Source organism: Phacochoerus africanus, chromosome 11, assembly GCF_016906955.1.
Source record: "Phacochoerus africanus isolate WHEZ1 chromosome 11, ROS_Pafr_v1, whole genome shotgun sequence".
Classification (NCBI taxonomy): domain Eukaryota; kingdom Metazoa; phylum Chordata; class Mammalia; order Artiodactyla; family Suidae; genus Phacochoerus; species Phacochoerus africanus.
Window position 1 is genome coordinate 117,105,230 of NC_062554.1, and position 22,723 is coordinate 117,127,952.

Consider the following 22,723-nt stretch of genomic DNA (forward strand, 5'->3'; position numbering starts at 1 on the left):
ATCCTAGGTGGGTTCGTTAACCGCTGAGCCACGACAGGATGTCCGTAAACCCTAACTTCTGATGTGATAACATTCTGAGGTGGGGCCTTTCAGAGATAATTAGGTTTAGAGTAGGTTACCAGGGTAGGACCCAGTGGGATTAGTGCCCTTATAGGAAGAGTAATGCCTCTATATATATATACAGGCATTCTCTGAAGAAAAATCATGTGAGCACACAGCAAGAAAGCAGCTGTCTCACTATTGCCCAAGCACATTAACACCCTGATCTTGGAATTCTAGCCTCCACAACTGTGAAAAAATAAACGCCTGTTGTTTAGGCCACTCAGTCTATGGAATTGTGTTATGGTAGTCTGAGCTGACTAAGACAAGGAAGAAGGAAATTGATTAATGTTTTTATGTTTAAAAAGTGTTTCTGAAAAAAGAAGGATCGAGGAACATATTCGATGACACCACTGTGAACTGGAGATTGGCACCTGCCATCTGCCTCTACGTGGATTAAATCATGAGCCACTGCAGCGGCCAACCTGCAGCACCCTCTGAGCGGAGCTCGGGTGGAGACCAGGAGTGAGGCACTCTGTACTCTAGGAAAACTGGAAGAATAGGTCTTCGGAGAGTCAGATATTTTTAGCAGAAGATTTGTATAGGCCCAATTTCTTGCATCTCTTCATATCTAGAAAAACACTAAAATGCTTCATGGGGATGTCTGTTCCTCCTGACTCACAGCAACCTTCGGAAGACCCGGCAGGCAGCAAACTTTGTAAAATGTATGCATGGTTGCACACACCTCCCCTTTACCTTCATCACCTATTTCTTTATTTCACCTTTATTTGGGGGGGTCAGTATTTCAGAGCTGTCTGAAATACTGCCTCCTGGGCTGTAGTTAAGTGGACAAAACAAAAAATGTGACGGTCATCTGTGACAGCAGTCACTCCCAAGGGTGGGCCAGTGAGCCCTGAGGGAACTCAGGAAGGCAAGAAAGAAGACTGGTCCCCTGCCGAGGCGCACAGCAAAGGAGTGATTCCAGTAAGCCCAGACCTTTATATCTTCCCATAGAAACCGGTTTTCTATAAACCTTTTGTTCCTATTACATTCCCTTTGTTGCAAAAACTCATACATCCTAGCTTCCCTCCTCATCTCCTCTGAGCGGTTTGTCAGGGCTATCCTGAGATGCTGTCTCCTGGGTTTAAGTCCTAATTTTGCCCCAAATAAAATTTAACTCTCAACTTTCAGGCTGTGCATTTTTTTCAGTCGACACCAGAAAGATGAAATCAGCCAAACTCAGGGTGTGGAAAATTCCAGTAGAAAAATGACTCCATTTTCTCAACAATCAAAAAATGGCAAAATAACTTTAAAAAGAAAAAAAAGAGAGAGAACTCTTGTGAGTTTAAAGATCTATCAAGCAAATGCAGTGTATGAACCTCGACTAGAGTCTGAAACAAATAGAAAAGTAAATTGTTGGGGTAACAGGGAAAATTTGAACACAATCTGGGCCCCAGGTTTTGTTATGAAATTATTGATAATGGTTTTAGTGTTTAATTACGTTAAAAAATGGCAGCAGGACATGTGGATAAATGAAATCAGCTTGGCAATTATTAGCAGAGGGATTTGTTTTTTGTTTTTTTTTTTTTCTCTTTACTTCTTTGTTCTGTGCCAAATTTTCCATTATAAAGATTTTTTTTTAGCTGAAAACAAGTGATATTTATATTTTAAAAAGCTAGGGATCACTCTCATGGAAATGATCCAAATAAGCAATGCACATTATTTAGACAAAGAGCTAAGAACCTGTCTCCCATTTGTCAATGTGGTGTGATTCCACTGAAATAAAACCAAAATAAGGAGTCATGAAACGTGGCCTCCCCTGTGAACCGGGACACTTACTTTAACCTCCTTGGACCTTGGACAGCTTCTGCTCTGTGAAGACAGAATAGAAACTTCCCATTTATTTAAATTAAATAGGCATTTTAAAAGCCTGTAACATTAAATAAGATAATTCACATTAAAACAATCTAAAATATGAAATGCTATAGGAATGAATGGGATTACTTTTGTAGTAGTTATTTTCCTCAACATCGTCATGACTATTCAAGTGTATTTCATTATAGGAGAGTGAAGGTGAACAGACCAGGCTATTCCTATGGAGATAAGCCTGCGCAATGGGCCTGGGGACTTGATAGAGAGGAGATAACAAAATAGATCAGAATGAGGTTGGAGTCTCCTTGCCTGGTTTGAGAGACTTAGATATGCTCAGGAAGCTGGGGCCTCTTTGGTTAAGACAGTTTATTGATTTATTTTTATTTTGTATTGCTTTTTTAATTAATGTATAGTTGATTTACAATGTGCCAATTTCTGCTGTACAACAAAGTGACCCAGTTGTACATATATATATATGTGTATATATATATATATACACACACACACATTGTTGGAGGTTTTGTATTTATTTATTTGTTTATTTATTTATTTTGGTCTTTTTGGGGCCACACCCACGGCATATGGAAGTTCTCAGGCTAGGGGTCAAATTGGACCTTTAGCTGACAGCCACAGCAATGCCAGATCTGAGCTGCATCTGCAGATTACACCGCAGTTCACTGCAAGCCAGATCCTTAACCCACTGAGCGAGGCCAGGGATCAAACTGCCATCCTCCTCATGGATGCTAGTCAGGTTCAGCTCTTCCACAACAGGAACTCCCTGTACATATACATTGTTTTTCTCAAGCTATCTTCCCTCATGGTCTGTCTCAAGAGATTGGATATAGTTCCCTGTGCTGTACAGTGTGAGGACTTCACGGCTTATCCATTATAAATGTAATGGTTTGCACCTACGAAGCCCATACTAAGTGAAGTAAGACAGGTTTTTATTCATTCATTCATTCATTCATTCACTCATCCAACAAACACCTATTAGGTACTCGCTACTGCGCGCCAGACACTCCGCTAGATACTGAGGAAGAAAAAGGGCTCAAAGTTGAGTGGGCGGGACAGACATCTAAGAAGATGAATGTAACAGAAGGTAGTATTATGGGAATATGGAATGGAGACATCCAACCCAGCCTCGGAGTGGGAAGGAGAAATATTAGAGAGGATTCTTTCATTTCCACCAGAAAGAATGTTCCAACAGGGACATAGCATGACCAAAGACAGGGAAGATGTGCTTTAGGAAACCACAAAGGGGCAGTGGTGGAATTTTTTTTTTTTTTTTTCTTGGGCGAGAGCCAGGAAGATCTGAAGTCGAAGGCAAACTGTCAGAGATTGAACATGATGGTAGAGGCCAGAAGCCAGACATGGGAAGTGAGATCTGAAGCCAGGCAATCTGTGGACCCAGTGACTAGACTACGATGGCAATTAGGAGACTCCTGGGGGATGGAAGTGGTAGGGAGGGAGCTGCTGGGCTTTTCCCTGCATTCTGGCTCAGTTTTACTTAAGGGGTCCCAAGGGTGGCACATGAGACCTTAGGCTGAGCAAGTTGAAGGCTCCGATCAGGTATAAGCAAGCCACTGAGGGTGGCATAAATGAAGCAAACTTTGAGATGCCACAGAAGAGTGTGCACTTCTGAATGCCCGTTATAATTAGGGCCCCCCAGATGATCAAACAGAAGTACCCCTTCCAGCTCAGTTAAGAAAAATAGTAATAAAAAAAAAATAATAATAAAAGTTCAGATGCCTCTCTGCTGCCTGTTCAAGTCAAAACTCCATGTGTTCTTTGATTTGGGGGTGGTGAGTGAAGACACCCTCTTTCTACGCAGCTGCAGAGCAAAAGGCATCCTTTGACATTTGGTCTGGCAGATGGCCCCATGGAGACACTGCCACCTTCATCTCCCAGCTGCTGTCTGACTCCCATAGCACTTCTGCTGCTTCCTTACTAGAAGGTGAACTTCAGTGTTGCTGCCCTCCCAGTAAAGGAGATGAATTACATTATGGGGATACAGAAGCTTTTCCCATCTCTTTCCATGGAGCTGGAGTCAGGCCATCACTTGCAAAGCTGAGACGCAAGGGAACGATGTCAAGTGTGTGCTTCTCAAACCAGAATCCCAGGATATCTAGGTGTGGGGGGCTGTCCTCGGATGTAGTCTCTGTATCCTCCCAAATCTCTACATAATTTTTTAAATTTTGTATTTTTGTGTTACTAGAACCTTAAGAATAACAAAATCACGTTCTGGAGTCATCCTCTCAGCGGCATAATGGGATTCTGTGCTCCTGTTCACCCTGGAGCCAGCAGAAGGCCACACTGTTTCAAGGCAGGCTGTGTGAACAGTTTTCCAAATAGTTTAAATCAAAACAATGGTTATAAGGACAGAGTAATCACATCTCTTTGCTGACAAAAGAGCATTTAATGTGTCTTTAATTTATCTACACTGAATAAAAATAAAATCTCGAATATTAATCTTTTCTTCAAGTAAGTGGGATACCTTTAAAGATATATATATTTTATTTGGTTGGATGGTTGGTTGGCTGTTTTTTTTGGTTGCTCCCACAGCATGTGGAAGCCCCTAAGCCAGGGATCAAACTCATGCCATAGCAGTGACAACACTGGGTGCTTAACCACTGGGCCACTAGGGAACACCCTTAAAGAATTTTTAAATGATACCTCACTGGAACTGGCACTTGAGATTGACATGCTGACCATTTTGATCACAAACACAGCCCTGAGTCTACCAACATTATTTGGACCAATATACGTCAATGCATTTTTTTCATTATTATTATCACTGAAGTCAAAATAAAGAAATAAGATGAAAATGAACACGAGGCTGCAAATTTCTCCTCTTAGCCAACAAGTTACCTTCAGGAAGCCCATCATCCTCAGTGTGGGATCGTGGTTCTGTGGACAGGCTCTGGAGGTAGCCCCCACAGGACAAATCCTGGCTCTGCCATTGCCCTGCCATGTGTCCCCTCTAAATTTGCCCCTTCCCCTGTAAAATGGGAATAGCAATGATAATACCTATTGTTTCCAGAACTAAATGAGGAGTTCCCGTCGTGGCTCAGTGGTTAACAAATCTGACTAGGAACCATGAGGTTGCGGGTTCAATCCCTGGCCTTGCTCAGTGGGTTAAGGATCCAGCGTTGCTGTGAGCTGTGGTATAGGTGGCAGATGAGGCTCAGATCCTGCACTGCTGTGGCTCTGGCACAGGCCGGCAGCTACAGCTCTGATTAGACCCCTAGCCTGGGAACCTCCATATGCCATAGGGGAAAAGACAAAAAGACAAAAAAAAAAGAACTAAATGAGTGAGTAAATAAATGTGAAGTTATTAGAACTGTGCCTGGCACATAAAGATTTAAAAAAAAAAATCAGTCATGAAATCGTAATGACCTTAGTAATCTATGGGCAATTTCATCCAACCAAGAAGGGGGCAATGGAATGGTTTCTCATGCCTACACTTCCCGAGCCTTAACTGGCTTTAGAGCTACACAGCCTGGAGAGAGGGCCTTTGTGGACAAAGTGGCTTATATACACTTCAGGAGTAGTTTCCCACTGAGATCCTTGGAACCCCAGGGTACCCTGAGTTCCTTGACATGTTTTGGGTTTCATAAATGTTCTGACAAATTTATAATATGATTTTTTTAAACTCTAATAAGACTCAGCACCATTATTTTTTCTTTTCTTTTCAGGGCCACTCTTGCAGCATGTGGAAGTTCCCAGGCTAGGGATAGAATCGGAGCTGCAGCGGCCAGCCTACACCACAGCCACAGCAACTCAGGATCCAAACTGCACTTGCGACCTATACCACAGCTCACAGCAATGCCAAATCCTTAACCAACTGAGCAAGGCCAGGGATAGACCCATCATCCTGCTCATGGATACTAGTCTGGTTCAGATGTAACCCGCAGAGTCGCAACGAACTCCCAAGACTCAACACAATCTTGAATACGCTCTGTGCTAACTTTGATACCGATACCAACCAATGGGTGAACTTCCTTCTGCCTTGTTGACTTGTTTTCACGCAACCTTGGAGAAAAACTTCTATTGACAGATTTGGGGATATAGTTGAACATCTTTTAAAAGAGCCATTTATCATGAGGTCTGTAGCTCTGCATTGATCTTTTAAAAATTCAAATGTGCACAAGTAAAAATCAAAAAGTAAAAACAAAAATGTATATATAATCCAATACTCCATGAGAGACCAGGCAAGTTTGTTCATTCATTCATTCAGCAAACAATGATTTTATGCCTGCTAGGTGGTTGGTTCTTCAGTGGGCTCTTTTATATAGCTTTGAACAAGGTTCAGGCATATTTATTCAGCTTGTACTGAGTTATAATTAATATGCAATAACAAGTAAAATCGGAACACTTTTCATCATGTGACTGTTATAAAATTGATAGGCTTAACATTTATTGTACGGGTGGAGTGTTTATTGAATGACTTTTATATTTATGATAAGGAAGTGAACTTTCTGTTAGTTGTTGGTGATTCAACTTTGAAACAAAAATGTCCTACAAATCCTCTTTAATGATATTGGATCAGTTTGATTGAAGAGAATCTTGATATTGCAAAGTAAGCTACTTGTCTGTTTGAATCAGGATTTTCTTGATATTCTATATCCAAAACAGATTACAGAAATAAATTGGATGTTGAGAATTGTATAAGACTGCAAATGTTAGCCATTACCATGATTTCCAATTTTTATGTTCCTCAAAAGAGATTCACTACTCTTTGATTGATCTGTAATAATTTATAAAATGTATAAGTATGAATTTATTAAATAAGTTTATCCTTATAAAATGCTGCCTTTATATGTTTTGCATATTAGGATACTGAGTAAAATTTTGTCTGGAAAAAAATTATGCCACTAACATTTTAAAACTGCTGGTCTAAATAAGGCCCTACTGTATAGAACAGGGAACTATATCCAATCTCCTGAGATAGACCATAATATCTTAAAAAATTTAAAACAAGATAAGCCCTAAAAAGATGAGACGAAAAATAAAATAAAATATTTATTTAATTTAAAATATTTAAACAATAAAATATTTAAAATAATTAAATATTTAAAATAAAATATTTATTTAATTTAAAAATTAAAATATTTTTATTAAAAAATAATATTTTTTAAGAATGTATATATTTGCTGGTCTAAAGAATCCAGTAGGAGTTCTCCTGTGGCACAGCAGGTTAAGGATTCAGCATCATTGCGGCAACAGCTTGGGTTGCTGCTGTGGAGCAGGTTAAATCCCTGGCCCGGGAACTTCCACATGTCCTGGTGTGACCAAATAAAATAAAATAAATAAGTAAATAAAATAAAATAAAAAGAATCCAGTGGACTGAGGGAGAGGTTTGATGAGTTTCACCCTCATCAAATGATAAAGAGAGCAGGGAACTATCAGGTCTCCCAGTAACTAACAGAGAGAAAGAGTCAGAAACAGGATAATTTCTTATGAGAATGCTATAAGCTTCCAGAGCTTTTTTATATCCTACAGTTCTTTTTGAATATCTCTCATCCCTGTATCCTTGCCCATTCTTAAGTATTGGCAATAGAGCCCTTAAAGAATAAAAGCTCTGTAGTTCTATTTAAGAGACTGCAAAGAAGAAAGCACCTAGAAAACAGGTCCATCCCCATTCTGGAAGTATGGTCAGCCCTGAGAGCTCTGGTTTGGAAAGCTTTGCATGACTAACCCAGCTCTACGGCCTCCCCTGGGCTCTCAGTGTGTGGGGCCACCTTCTCCCTTTTCCCTGGGGAACTTTCTCTTTCTCCTCACTTATAGCCACTGTCCCAAACAGTCAGCATGCTCCCAAGCTCCCTGCTCTACTCTAACCTACCCCACAGTGCACATAAAACTCAGCATTATGGTTAGAGAGGCAATCTATGTAGTGTTAAGAACATGTACTCTTGAGCCAGACTCACTAGGTTTGAATCCCAGGTCCATCACTCAGCAGCTGCATGAGCTTGGGTTGGGTTAATTAACTTCTCACACGTTTTGGTTTCTTCATCTATAAAACAAGATGAACATGTGAGAGTCAATTCTATGTGTCAAGGTGGCTGGGTCCCACAGTGCCTAGCTATTTGATCAGATATCATCCTGAGTGTTTCTGTGAGTGTGTTTCTAGATGGGATTAGCATTTCCATTGGTAAGAGTGAGCAAGGCAGAGTGCCCTCCTTAATGTGGGCAGGTCTCCAATCAGTTGAAGGACTGAGCAGAACCAAAGGGCTGGTCCTCCCCTGAATCAGAGAGAAGTCCTCCTGCCTCCCTGTCTTTGAACTGAGACAAGGCTTTTTCCTCCTTAGGACTCAAATTGAGACATTGATTCTTCCTGACTCTCAAGCTTGCTGGCTTTTGTATTAGACTTTCCACTATCTGCTCTCCTGGTTCTCAGGTCTTTAAACTTGGACCTGAACCATACCATCCGTTCTGCTGTTACACTGCTGCGTCTCCAGCTCACCAACAGCAGATCTTGGGACTTGTCAGCTTCCCTTATCGTGTGAGCCAATGAGTAAATCTGTTCTCTACTGGTTCTATTTCTCTGGAGAACCCTGAGAATGCCTATAATGACACCTTCCTCACAAGCCGCTCGAATGACCTGATAGATGGAGGGCTCTTAGAAAAGAAGGTGGCACATAGTAGGTACTCAATAAGTGTTAACTGACTGAACACATAATAGCACCTCTCTTTTCTTCCATAACAATGTAATGACAAAAGAAATATAAAAAACAAATCCATAGCAGGACTGGAAAGTCAAGAGAGGAGCCAACTAGTAGTCCACACCAGATGAATTTTCTGAAAAGTAAAAGGGAAAAGTATGACAACAAGGTCCACAAAATTAAGGCAGCCACTGCTCCAACAGGTGAAAAAGGAAAAAAAAAAAAAAGTGAATTTTCCATTAGTCCTCCAGGGACCCTTTAAAATCCTAGGCACTAGAGGATAACATAAGGGAAATTAATTAATCACAGAGTGATGGAGCAGCTGTTCTAATTTCCTACCTTCAGAACAACTTATTCCAGGGTTTACCTCAGTTGAATGTGAAATACTAAACTCTCTAAAATGGGAGTTCTAACATTCAAGTTTTTAACTCTCCAGTCAATGTTAAGGCTGGAGGATCAGGTTACTGTCCCAGATAACTTAGTCATAGTGATATTTGGATAGTCTTGTCCCAGAAAGTAAGCTACATGCATAACCTAAATCCATGGTTCTCAAACATGGGCACATGTTGGAATCCTTGGCTGGAGTTTTGAAACTAACGAGGCCTGAGTTGAACCTCCTGAGGGTCTGATCTAATTGCTCTGGGGAGCAACCTTAGCATCATGATTTTTAAAAATCTCCCCAGGGCAATTCCAGTTGTAGGCAAGGCTGAGAACATCCTAAATAGAAGCCAACTCTCAGTAATCACTCCCAGTGACAAAACTAACAGAAATGAAGTATCTATTAGGTTGAACTATAAGAAATTTCCAACATTCAACCACTTTTAATCTACGAACATTCAGTGTTCAGTTCGCTGAACACTGAAAATTGGAGAGAAGAGGATTTTGTTATGTAGTGAGAGATGGTTTAGCAATACTGTCACTTGCCATAGTGTGGGCAATAAAAAATATACTCAATGTACTGGGTGATCTAACTGGAGATATTTACCGGCAAAGTGCCTATAATATTTATAGGAAATGTAAAAGGTGAAAGATATACTAAAGAAAGGACTACTAAACTTGAAGGAACTGGGAATTCATGGTTTTGAAAATTCTCAGCCTCTCTAGACAGCAAAAGATGCCAAAATTAAGAAATGGTTCCTGAGCAAAGGTCAAGTCCAAGGCACTGCCAGGAAAACTTCAAAAGATGAGCTGAGGATATGGGTATAATATTCTTTGTTAAAACCTCAGAAATATCAAAGATGGTACCTCAGTATAGCATTGCATTTTTTTTTTTTTTTTACTTTTTAGAACCGTACCTGTGGCATATGGAAGTTCCCAGGCTAGGGGTCGAATCAGGGCTACAACTGCCCACCTACACCACAGCCACAGCAACACCAAATTTGAGCCACTTCTGTGACCTACACTGCAGCTCATAACAATGCAGGATCCTTAACCCACTGAGTGAGGCCGGGAGTCAAACCTGCATCCTCACAAGTACTAGTTGGGTTCTTAACCCACTGATCCACAACGGGAACTCCCAGCATTGCATTTTTTAAAATACCCTTTAAACATTTCAAGGGTGTACCTAAGAGATCCTCCAACATAAATATTAGTGCTTCTAGGCAGCTTAAGGGTGTTGTTCCTCAGCAAAATCCCAAGAGAGATTTTCTCAAAAAAAATTCGTGAAAGTAGCTTTTGTCCAGCAGAGTTGATCTCTGTGATTCCCAGGGTTTCCACAAAGCTTTCAGAGGAATTGTATTAATAAAAAACACTGCCAACTGATATGGGAAAAGACAGAAACAAAACATAAAAAGTGAAAAGAGGTCTTTGGACCCTTAAAATTCTACAGAAATGAAGAAAGTTAAGAAAATCACTCAGGCACACACTCATGATATTTTCACGAAAAAGGAAGGATGCCTCAGAAGAAAAATCGGCAAGCCACAGAGAATAAGTTTTAGAATGAGTAGGACTAGATGACTGGATCAGGAAGATGTGGTGTGTATACACAATGGAATACTACTTGGCCATAAAAAAGAATGAGTAGGACTGAGTCCTAACCAAGGAACTTCAAAGCACTTGCTGGCTCTTTATATGAAGTTTAAGAACAGACACATTTGTGTAAAGCAAGAGAAATCAGAACAGTTGTTATGAATGGGATAGTAGCAACTGACTGTCTGGGAAGACAGAAGTCTCTTATATATCATATGACTGTGGGCATTTATCAAAGCCTATCAAATTGTACCCTAAGGGCTCTTCACGTCACTGTATGTACATTTTACCTGAGTTAATAAAACAGAGAAAGAAATAAAAAACTGAATATAGTGTGCTGAGCTAAGGCAAAAGTCAAATGAAAAACCTAATTCAAATGAAAATAATGAGGGAGCTAGAAGTGCAAAAAAGCAAAATAACTTTTAATAGAAGGAAGGAATTAATAAAGATAATTGAAAAGCAATGAATTATTTAAGATAGACCTAATAAATTCTTGTTCCTTAAAAAAAAAAAAAAGACTTTTGACATAATGGTCAAGAAAGAAAAGAAAATATAAAAGAGGATAAGTACATAACTGCAGATACTTAGGAAAATTTAAAGATCATAAAAGTATATTATATACCACACTTACTACTAAATTTGAAAATCCAGATCAAATCATTATTTGCTAGGAAAATATATAGACTAACAAAAAAAATTTTTAATGACTGTAAGCCTAGAAAGGTCAATAGACATGGAAGAAACAGAAAAATTTATTGAAAAGAAAAATCTTCCCTCTGAAAAAGTCACTAAGATTAGACAGATTTAAAGATTAATTCTACAGAATTCATCTTCAAAGACATATAGTTTCTTTGCTATTTGAACTCTTTAAAGGCTTTAAGAGATGTGTTACTTTCCAGTTCACTCCATAAAGCAGGTATATAATTATGAAGGTGGACATGCTAGAATAAAAAAGGGAAACCTTAAACTGTATATCAACAGGAACTTTTGATAGAATTTTAACGAAATAATGAAATATTTAATTCATTACACACAGACACCATGCTAGTTGTGATTATGTTGGCTCTGTTTTGAAAACACAAAAAAAGGATAAAATTGGAAACGTAGTAATGCAAAGCATTGCATTAATAAAGATAAACACTTCATCTCATTCCAATAGATGGTAAAAGGCATTAATAAAATTTCACATCCAGGCGTTCCCACTGTGGCTCACTGGGTTAGAGATCTGGCCTTGCTGCAGCTGTGGTATAGGTATCAGCTGCAGCTTGGATCCGACCCCTGGCCCAGGAACTTCCATGTGCCATGGGTGTGGCCAAAAAAAAATTCACATTCTTTTTTTGTATAAAAACTACTCTTAGAAAAGTGGAAATACATGCAAAATTCTTTCTTATTTGAAGAGTATCTACCAGAAATCTACAACAGACTTCATACTTCACGGTGAAACATTTCAAAATTTCCCACTCAAGACAAGAACAATATAAGATTCTTATTAGTAATATCCTTACTCAATACTGTTCTTACATCCTTGCCAAAGCAGTATGATAAGAAAAGGTTTGAGTATAATTGTTGATTAATCTAATACTAAATTTTAATTATCCAATGATAATGTGAGTCTTTATCTAGAAAATCTAAAGGAATTAACCCAAAAACTTTCATAGCTAGTAAAGAAGAAATCCAGTAAACTGGCCAGATAACACATATAAGTAAAAACTAAAGACCATTAATCAGAACACTTTTAACTTCCAGTCCCTGCCATACCTACATATTTATTTCTATCCAAATTCAACTATACTTCTTTCCTTGCTAAACTTTAGAATATACTTCAAACAATTTTCCAAAATGGTTGTACTCCTACCATCAGTATAAGGCAATTTCACTTCCTCTATGTTTGCCAATATGCAGTATTATCAGTATGTTTCATTTTAGCATGTGTGCAGTGGTAGTTCATTGCGATTTTAATTGGCAATACCCTAATGACTGATTAATGTTAAGCACCTATTCATTTTTACAGACCTATTTGGATAGTCTCTCTTGGAAAGGGCTTTTTCAAGGTATTTGTTCTTTTTTTATTGGGCTCTTTGTATTTTTCTTATTTATATGAGAGAGTTCCGTATATATACTGGATATGAGTTCTTTATTTTATGTAAGTATTGGAAATAATTTACTGCATTCTGTGGCCTGCAGAATAATAATGTTATCATTATTATTATTATTATGCTAACTGTTAATAATGTTTTCGATAAAAAATACTTTTTTTTGTCTATTTTTAGGGCCACACCTGTGACATATGGAGGTTCTCAGAGTAGAGCTCTAATCAGAGCTGCAGCTGCTGGCCTACACCTCAGCCACAGCAATGTGGGATCTGAGCCGTGTCTGCGACCTACACCACAGCCCATGGCAACGCCAGATTCTTAACTCACTGAGCAAGGCCAGGGATCAAACCCAAAACCTCATACTTCCTAGTCGGATTCGTTTCCGCTGCGCCACGATGGGAACTCCAAAAATACTTTTAATTTAGCTCAATTTATCATGATTTCTTTTATGTTTAGAGGTTTTGTGCCCTGTTTAGGAAATATTTGTCTACCTCAACATCATAAAGGTATTATCCCATATTGTCTACAAAAAGCTTTATAGTTTTACCTATCATCTATCTGTGAGTGATTTTTGAAATAGATGCATAGGAAATCCAAAATTCATTTCTGTATGGATACCCTTGGAGTTCTAGTTATGCCGCAGAGGAAATGAATCCTACTAGTATCCATGAGGATGCGGGTTTGATCCCTGGCCTCACTCAGTAGGTTGGGGATCTGGCATTGCCCTGAGCTGTGGTGTAGGTCACAGAAACGGCTTGGATCCTACCTTACTGTGGCTTTGGCACAGGCCAGCAGTTGCAGCTCTGATTCAACCCCTTGCCTGAGAATTTCCATAGGCCACAGGTGTGGCCCTAAAAAAGAAAAAAATGTATGGATACTCAACTGACCTGGCATCAATGTTGAAAAGATTTATTTTTCTTATTCAAATTCTTAACTATTCCCATCCAACCTAATGCATTCATTTTGACTTCTCTTCTTGCTTTTTCTCCTGAAAATGGTTTGATGAGCTCCCAAATTTCCTAAATGTCAAACATGATGCATTCTTTCCCACTTTGACCTTAATTTTTCTTCCACCATTTAACACTCTCAGCCTTTGGCTCCTTAAAACATCCCTCTCCCAGAGTTCCCATCGTGGCTCAGTGGTTAATGAATCCAACTAGGAGCCACGAGGTTGCGGGTTCGATCCCTGGCCTTTCTCGGTGGGTTAAGGATCCATAGTTGCTGTGAGCTGTGGTGTAGGTCACAGACACAGCTCGGATCCCACGTTCCCGTGGCTATGGTATAGGCCGGCGGCTACAGCTCCAATTAGACCCCTAGCCTGGGAACCTCCATATGGCACAGGAGCGGCCCTAGAAATGGCAAAAAGACAAAAAACAAAAAACACCTCTCCTTGTCTTTTAGGACAACATTCTCTTCTGTTTTTTCTTGCTTTTTCCTTAGGATTCCTTTTCAGTTGCTCATTCTCATCACAGGAGCCCTTCTTCAGTCTTCATTTTGTTTCTCTTTTCAGGCTTTGTACTCCTCCTAGGTGATCTTGTCCAGAGCCATGCCTTTAACCTCCTCTAGTCATGGATAATTCCCACATGTTATTCCCAACCCAGATTTCCAAGTATCAAGTGCAGACAAGGATAACTGAAACACATTCAGAACTGAATTTACTAATGTCATCGAAAAGAAGCCCAGTAAACTGACCAGATAAAACTGACATGCAGAAATTTGAAGATCATTAATCAGAATTCCATTAACTTCTGGAGTTCCCATTGTGGTTCAGTGGTAACAAACCTAATGAGTATCCATGAGGATGCAGGTTCATCCCTAGCCCTGCTCAGTGGGTTAAGGATCTGGCGTTGCTGTGGCTGTGGTGTAGGCTGGGCAGCTGCAGCTCTGATTTGACCCCTAGCCAGGGAACTTTCATATGCTGCAAGTGCAGCCCTAAAAAAAAAAAAAAAAAAAAAAAAAATCCATTAGCTTCCAGCCGCTACCATATCTATAAATTTTTAAAAATTCCCTACCACACCTTTATTCTTCTTATATCTCCTATATATTTACTTAATTACCTTGGGCAGAAACTGTGAAACCTCCTTCAATTACTTCTTCCAGTTTATTAGTCACCAGGTTCAGATTGCTTGACTTACTAAGCATCTTTCCAAACCATCGCCTCCTCTCCAATCCCACCACTACTGCCCTATTTCAAGCTTTCATTGTTTCTCCCATGGTTTTATGACAGCATTTTGCCTGATCTCCCTGTATTTAGTCTAACATCATCAATTTCTGGACAAAAAATATCTCAGTTGGTAATTAACATTTCCTTCTTCCCACAGTAATTGCTTCTCCCAAGTAAGTAACACCAGAGCCACATTCAAAGTCATCATAAAACAAAACAGCCACCTGACAACTATGTACCTCAGGCAGTGCAGTGTAATGAGAGTTTGGATGCAGAAGCAAGGGGGCTTGAAGCACTGCTGGATGCCAAGAAGGCTGAAGCATTACTAGTAGCACAGAAGATGCACTTGGGAAAGTTCCCAGGACTGGTATCTCTTTATTCTAGTTATCCTTTGCGTTGACAAACAATAATACCAGCCATTCCCAAGTAAATGCTCATTTCTTACTTACACTTGGGGACCCAGTGACATTCTGATTCAGTAGACCCTTGGCACCCAAGAAGCTGACATTACCACCTAGCATTTACCAGCAGCCCCAAAGATCTTTGATGTGTGGAGATGTGTAATTTTGCAGAGGCACAAATCTCAACCACATATGCTATGAGGCTGCTGTTTGTGAGTGAATCCTCAACATCCTGGGGTCAGTTGATTCATACATTTAGGAATGGAAACTGAAGTCCAAAGCTCAGAATTTGCAGCAAATGGTTTAAGGTAAGGGGGCTTGGGCATTTGTCATTCTGGAAGCAAAAAGAAGGGAGGAAGCTGAGATGGCAGCATTCCCCTTCGCAATAAACCCCAGGGAGGAGAGAATCTGGGCCTAGAGTGGCTGGTGGTGGGAATTCAAGCCTTTGGATATTTGACAAAAACAAGAGACTAGGATAAATTGGTCTGAGCCTGAGATGGAGACCCAGAGCTGAGCTGAGCAAGGCCCATGTGCAGCTTACAACAAGAACGAAGCAAAAGAGACAAGCTAACATCCTTTCTTCCCCATCAGCATGAAGATTCATATTGCTTTTATTATCCTAAGTAGACATGACTTAGAGCATGTCAGCCAGGACGCAATAGCTGAAAGAGACGTGTATGTAAGAGACAAGCAGGAGTGACGCAGAATCCTAGGGCTCCTTGCCCAGAAGGGCAATCCCTCAAAAAAATGAGTCTTATTTGGGCAAAGATGTCAGACTCCTAGTACCCATTTATATGACTTGTTTCTGCTCCATCCTGTACTCAGGGGTGTCTGGATAACTCTACCCAGTGAATAATAAGCCCATCTTATCTCCTTAGGGGATCCTGCACCTTTGGGGGATACATTATCCTGGAAATCAAATTAAATGCCCGTTCATATTGAGCTCATCTCGCTTGTCGCTGAGGGCTGGGTACAGAAGCTGAGTGGAGACGACGTTGCCAGGGCCAGGCCTTGGAAGGAAACGGGTTTAAGCATCTAGTTCAGTTTCAACACTTGGAAATCATCCATTTTGATGAGGAAATGAAATCAGCTGATCTTTTACTTTGCTCATTTGAAGGCAAGACATTTCTCTGCATCAGATAACGGGCTTGTGACCCCGAAGGACACTTGTTCTCTCCACTTCGCCTTGGCAGCTGTAAGTTCTGAGCAGCAGACGTGACCATGAAGCAAAGGGGCTTCCTAACTGTGCACAGTCAAGGATGGAGGGTCTGAGCTAACAGCGAGGTCAGGGATACAGGGAACCCCAAATGGCAGTTAGTTTTAATTTTAATTTTAATTGGCCTTGGCCTACCCTAGATGACTTGCTGCACAATAAATCCATCCTTCTAATTATTAGCTTAATTAACCTAATTATTGGTTGGGCTAATATTTAAGTTAGTTGGTATTCTCTACATCGCTCACCATGCCTGAAGGCCCATAACCAGGCAGAACTAGGAGGACTGGGGCTGAGATGGCACCCTTAGTTAATTGAGAGTTGACAGATGCTCTCGCTGGGGGCATCAGACACACTGTTGACCTGGTGTAAACTGGTTAAACAGGGTTCTGGGCCAGCCTGGCTCCCCAGACTCTTCGGTCATCCTTCAGACATGGTCTTCTCAATGGTGTGGACTTTACACATGGTTCTGAGATGGGGGATGTGGCCCCAAGTCTTGTACACAATTCCATGCCTTGATGCACCCACCTGGAGTGCCCTGCTCTCAGACTTCACTGGGCTCTCTCCTCCTCAAACTTTATGATTTAGCTCAATGATACCTCCTCCTGGCAGCCTTCTTAATGGGCTTCCTAATCATTGTTCATGTATCAATAGCATCTAGCAAATTGCCTTGTGGGGAAAGGCACTCAATAAATGTTTGATGAAGAAATGAATCAATTACCCTGTGCTTAGCACTTTTTACACTCTCCAGTGATCGCCTGGATTCTTATTTATAACTCCAAGTACTGTGAACCCCCTGAGGACAAGAAACTTCTTTTATTCGTTTGCATGTCCTCACTCCTAATAATTCATGGCACAGAAAGGCACATAACAAATAGGGGAAGAGCCCATCTTGGGAAGTTTTTTGTTTAGAGAGTATACTTAAATAAGCTAACTTTCTTTTTTTTCTTTTTTTCTTTGTCTTTTTAGGGTCATACCTGTGGCATATGGAAGTTCCCAGGCTAGGGGTCTAATCAGACCTGCAGCTGCCAGCCTACACCACAGCCACAGCAACACCAGATCCTTAACGCACTGAGCAAGGCCAGGGATCAAACCCACATCCTCATGGATACTAGTTGGGTTCGTTTCCGCTGAGCCATAGTGGGAACTCCTAAATAATCTAACTTTTATGTAAAGGTTTCTGACTTATAAAATGCTTGTGAATGTCTTGTTATTGCTTATGTTCATTGGGGTTAGGAGAGAGAAGCTGTAAATTAGATACTTATACCGTTCCCATCATGCAGATGAGGAAACTATTGCTCATGAGGTTACATGGCTTACACGTGACCACACAGCTTGTAGATGAGCAAAGACTCAAGCCTGTCTACACTCAGTTATTTTCAAATCAGCAGGAAAAATTTGTTTCCATCTCTTACCTACAGGTCCTGTCTCCCAGGAGTACCCTCCTCTTAGCTGACTCTGAGCTAATGTTCATTTAGAAATTAGCTCACTGCAGTTTAAGGGTTAAGATAAGAATATGTACAGAGGTCTCTGCCTTTTAAGATGACACTCCTGAAAATTGATGTCTAGAAAAGAATGACCTTGAAGTGCAGGAAGTTCAGGAATCTGAAGTGCAGGAATTTCACACACACAAGGCCAGACCAGGAGGAGGTGGTAAATAACTCTAGGCAGTAACTTGAGTGTCCCAAGTTAGTCATTTATAATGTATGCTATATAAAGTGACAATGTCAGTCATTTATTGCTGCATAATGAATCACTCCCAAACTTAGCAACTTAAAACAACAGGAAACATTAATTTTCACACACAATTTCTTGGTGTCAGGAATCTGGAAGTGGCTTGGCTGGACGGTTCTGGTTCAGAATGTCCTGGGAGGCTGCAGTTGAGCTGTCAGCTGGAGCTGCAGTCATCTGAAGGCTTGACTGGGTCTGGAGGATGCACTTCCAAGATGACTCCCTCACATAGTGCTAATTGATGGTAGGAGGTCTCAGTTCATCTCCCTCTGAGCCTCCCTCTATCCGAGCTATTTGAGTGTCCTTGGGACACAGCCGCTGGCAGCACTCAGGGTAAAGGGTTCAGGATCGAGCAAGGCAGGAACCACAACGTCTTTGCCAATCCAGTCTTGAGGGTCACGTTTCCTGCTTTCCCTAGTATCCAGTTGGTAGCAAGACCAGTCTTATTCAATGTAGGAAGGTATGTAGGAAGGGAGGCTCACCGGGAACCATCCTGGAGGTGACTACCACAAATCTGTAGATTACTATGCCCAGGATCTTTACCTTGTCTCTAGGTTTGCTTCATAGATACCGCCACCATGAAATAAGTTCTGATTTTTATGTATTTTATTTTATTTTTTTAAAATAATGTCATTTTATTTTAGATTTCTAGGGCCACACCCAAGGCACATGAAGTTTTCCAGGCTAGGGGTCGAATCGGAGCTACAGCTCGCAGCCTATACCACAGCCATAGCAACATGGGATCCAAGCCACATCTGCAACCTACACTACAGCTCTCAGCAACACCGGATCCTTAACCCACTGAGCACTGCCAAGGATCGAACCAGCAACCTCATAGTTACTAGTTGGATTTGTTTCTGTTGCACTACAACGGGAACTCCTGATTTTTACGTATTTTAAACAAGCAGACCTTTAGTAAGATATTAAATCAAAGAAAGCCAAAAATACAAAGTTAGGTCTTCTACCTTGATGAAGACAAGGTGATCAAGATCACACAACTGGTTCTGGAAGAACTCAGAAGAGACAAAGAGGGCAGGAGAGATAGCTGGCCTCTACATTCACCATGCCCCAAAATTAGACTTTCGACCTTCTCTCAACATACAGTTATTCACACACTCCTAAAGATACTTTGTTGGGACTAAAGGAAGAAGACGTTCACTGTTCAAACTTAGACTTGAGTTTGTCTGCAGTGTAGGATGATGGTGAGTTCATATCTTTCTAGATTTTATGACTATTAAAATGTATTAGATTGCCTTTTTTCTCTAAAGAGCTCTAATTTATGAAACATAAACATTTGAGATATTCTACAGTTTTTACAACTTTCATTTTTAATTGTTTCTTTTATTTTAATATACAAGGAACCTCCAATGAAGTGCCCTTAGGTCTCTCATATTATCTGAGAGGCTCTGCTCTCAATACCCCCCATTCTTGTGCTTCCTTTTTGCAAAAACACAGGGGATTTTGAGTAAATGACCACTAAGGTCCTTCCAGGTCTACAAGCCCCTTAGGCCGCTATGAGCCACAGTTGTCAAAGCATGTCTGTTAGTGCTCTGTGTGCCCTTGAATGCTCTTTGGTTAAAAAGGAAGAAGTAGGAAAGGACAAATTCTGACCATCACACTGGTTTTCTCTTCACAGGATAGTAAGCACAATAGTGAGGGCCGTAAAGTAGGAGAAAAACATGGGGATCATTTTTGCAGGGTTTTTTCCCTGATTTATAAAGTCACATTGAGATTGGCTATTGGTTTGAAATAACAAGTCCAGAATACTACGCAGGGAGTTCACCCCTCCTCTGTGGTCTGGCTCAGCCTGGGCCTCTGACAGCCCCGGGAAGCAGGGCTCTTTTCCTGCAGCAGACCTGCTCTGGAAGGGCTATATATAGATACCCTACCCTGTAAATTGGGCCACAGAAGGGCTGGCCATTTGTTTTTGCTTGCTTCTGTCCCCACTAGAATTTCTGCAAAGAATACTGATTATACACAGGATTAAGATGGCAGAATAGAAGGACTGGAGCTCAGCTTCTCCTAAAAACAACAAAATTCAGAACTAAAGGCTGAGCATTCTTCAACCAAATGGACCGGAAACCTTAAAAAAGATATCCTACTCCAGAAGAAAAAGAGGAGGACACATCAAGAGGTAGGAGGGGTGATTTCATGATATAAACAACCACATACCTCTCGGGTAGGAAGCCCCACAGACTGGAAACTAACTGGTTCACAGAGACTCACCTACAGGAGTGAGAGGTCTGAGCCCCACATCAAACTCTCACGTGTGGGGATTCTGCCCTGGGAGAAAGAACCCCCAGAGCATCTGGCATTGAAGGCCAGTGGGGCTTGTGCACAGGAGCTCCATGAGACTGGGAGAAATGGAGACCCCATTCTTAAAAGGTGCACATAGACTTTCACGTGCACTGGGTCCCAGGGCAAAGCAAAGTCTCCATAAAATCTGGGTCAAACCTGACTGCAGTTCTTGGAGAACATCATGGGAAAACAGGGGTGAATGTGGCTTGTTGTGAGGGAAGGACATTGGAAGCAAACCTCTAGGGAATATGCAGCAGCAGTGCCTTTCTCTGGATTTGGCCATTTGGGGAAAATCTGGCCCCTCCCCTCAGTCAGTGCTGAGACGCCCCAGTGCAAACAACAATCCAGGTGGGATCACAGCCCCACCCCTCAGGAAACAGGTTACCTAAAGAGCCCTCAGTCACACAGCTGCTTCTAATCCTATCCAGAGACTAAGCCCCACCCACCAGAGGGATAAGAATCAGCTCCACCTACCAGTGGGCAGGTATCAGCCCCTCCCATCAGGAAGCCTACAGCAAGCCCTCATACCAATTTCAGCCACAAGGGAGAAAGACACCAGAAGTAAGAGAGGCTACAACTCTATTATCTGCAGAAAGGTCACCACACCAAAAACCTATAAAAATGAAAAGACGGAGAACTATAACTCAGATGAGGGAGAAAGGAAAAACCCCAGAAAATCAGCTAAGCGATGAGGAGATTCTCAGCCTCCAGGAAAAAGACTTTAGATTGTTGATGCTGAAGATGATGCAAGACATTGGAAATAAACTGGAGGCAAAGATGGATAACTTACAGGAAACACTGAGCAAAGAGATACAAGACATAAAACTTAGACAAGAAGAGATGCAAAATACAATAACTGAAATAAAAAATTCACTAGAAGCAGCTAACAGTGGAATACAGGAGGGAGAAGAACGAATAAGTGAGGTGGAGGACAGATTAGTGGAAATCACAGATGTGGAACAGAAAAGAGAAAAAAGACTGAAAACAAATGAGAGTCTCAGAGAATTCTAGGACAACGTTAAATGCACCAACATCCGTATTATAGGGGTGCCAGAAGGAGAAGAGAGAGAAGGGGACAGAAAAAATATTCCAAGAGATAATAGCCAAAAACTTCCCTAACATGGGAAAGGAACCCCTCACTCAAATCCAGGAAGCACAACGAGTACCATATAAAATAAACCCAAGGAGGAATACACTGAGACACATATTAATCAAACTGACCAAAATTAAAGACAAAGAGAAAATATTGAAAGCAGCTAGGAAAAAGAAACAAATAACATACAAGGGAACCGCAAAAAGGTTATCGGCAGATTTTTCAGCAGAAACTCTGCAGGCCAGAAGGGAGAGGCATGATATACTTAACGTGATGAAAGGGAAAAACCTCCAACCAAGATTAATTTACCCAGAAAGGCTCTCATTCAGATTTGAAGGAGAAATCAAAACGTTCCCAGATAAGCAAAAGCTGAGAGAATTCAGCAACACTAAACCAGTCTTACAACAAATACTAAAGGAACTTCTATTGGCAGAAAATAAAAAGAGAAGGAAAGAAAAAGAGCAACAAAAACAAATCCAAAGCAATTAATAAAATAGCAATAAGAACATACATATGAATAATTACCTTACATGTTAATGGACTAAACGCCCCAATCAAAAGACACAGACTGGCTGAATGGATACAAAAACAAGACCCATACATATGCTGTCTTCAAGAGACCCACTTCACTTCTAGGGACACATACAAACTGAAAGTGAGAGGATGGAAGAAAATAATTCATGAAAATGGGGATCAAAAAAGAGCTGGAGTAGCAATATTCATATCAGACAAAATAGACTTTAAAATGAAGAATATTTTAAGGGACAATGATCATTAGGGATCAATCCATAATGATCGAAGGATTAATCTAAGAAGAAGATATGACAATTTTAAATATCTATGCACCCAACATAGGTTCACCACAATATATAAGGCAACTGCTTACAACCTCAAAAGGACAAATCCACAATAACACAATAATAGTGGGGGACTTTAACACCCCACTTACAGCAATGGACAGATCAACCAGACAGAAAATCAATAAGGAAACACAGGCCCTGAATTATGCATTAAACCAGATGGACTTAATAGATATTTATAGGACATTCCATCCAAAAACAACAGAATACACATTCCTCTCAAGTGCACATGGAACATTCTCTAAGATTGATTACATCCTGAGCTATATATCCAACCTCAGTAACTTTAAAAAAATTGAAATCATATCAAGCATCTTTTCCAACAACAA

At 40.6% G+C, this 22,723-nt stretch overlaps 1 long non-coding RNA gene across 2 annotated transcripts in view; it reads right to left on the bottom strand.

Moving 5' to 3' along the window:
• LOC125111833 (uncharacterized) overlaps window positions 1-22,723 on the bottom strand; it is a 76,322-nt gene that overhangs the window by 17,550 nt on the left and 36,049 nt on the right. The window contains exon 6 of one of the 2 annotated variants that reach the window (XR_007130948.1): window positions 7,246-7,924. The exons of the other annotated variant lie outside the window; for it this stretch is intronic. This is a non-coding gene — a long non-coding RNA (uncharacterized LOC125111833). Of the gene's footprint in view, window positions 1-7,245; window positions 7,925-22,723 lie in introns of those variants that run through there. 2 annotated transcript variants of the gene reach the window in all.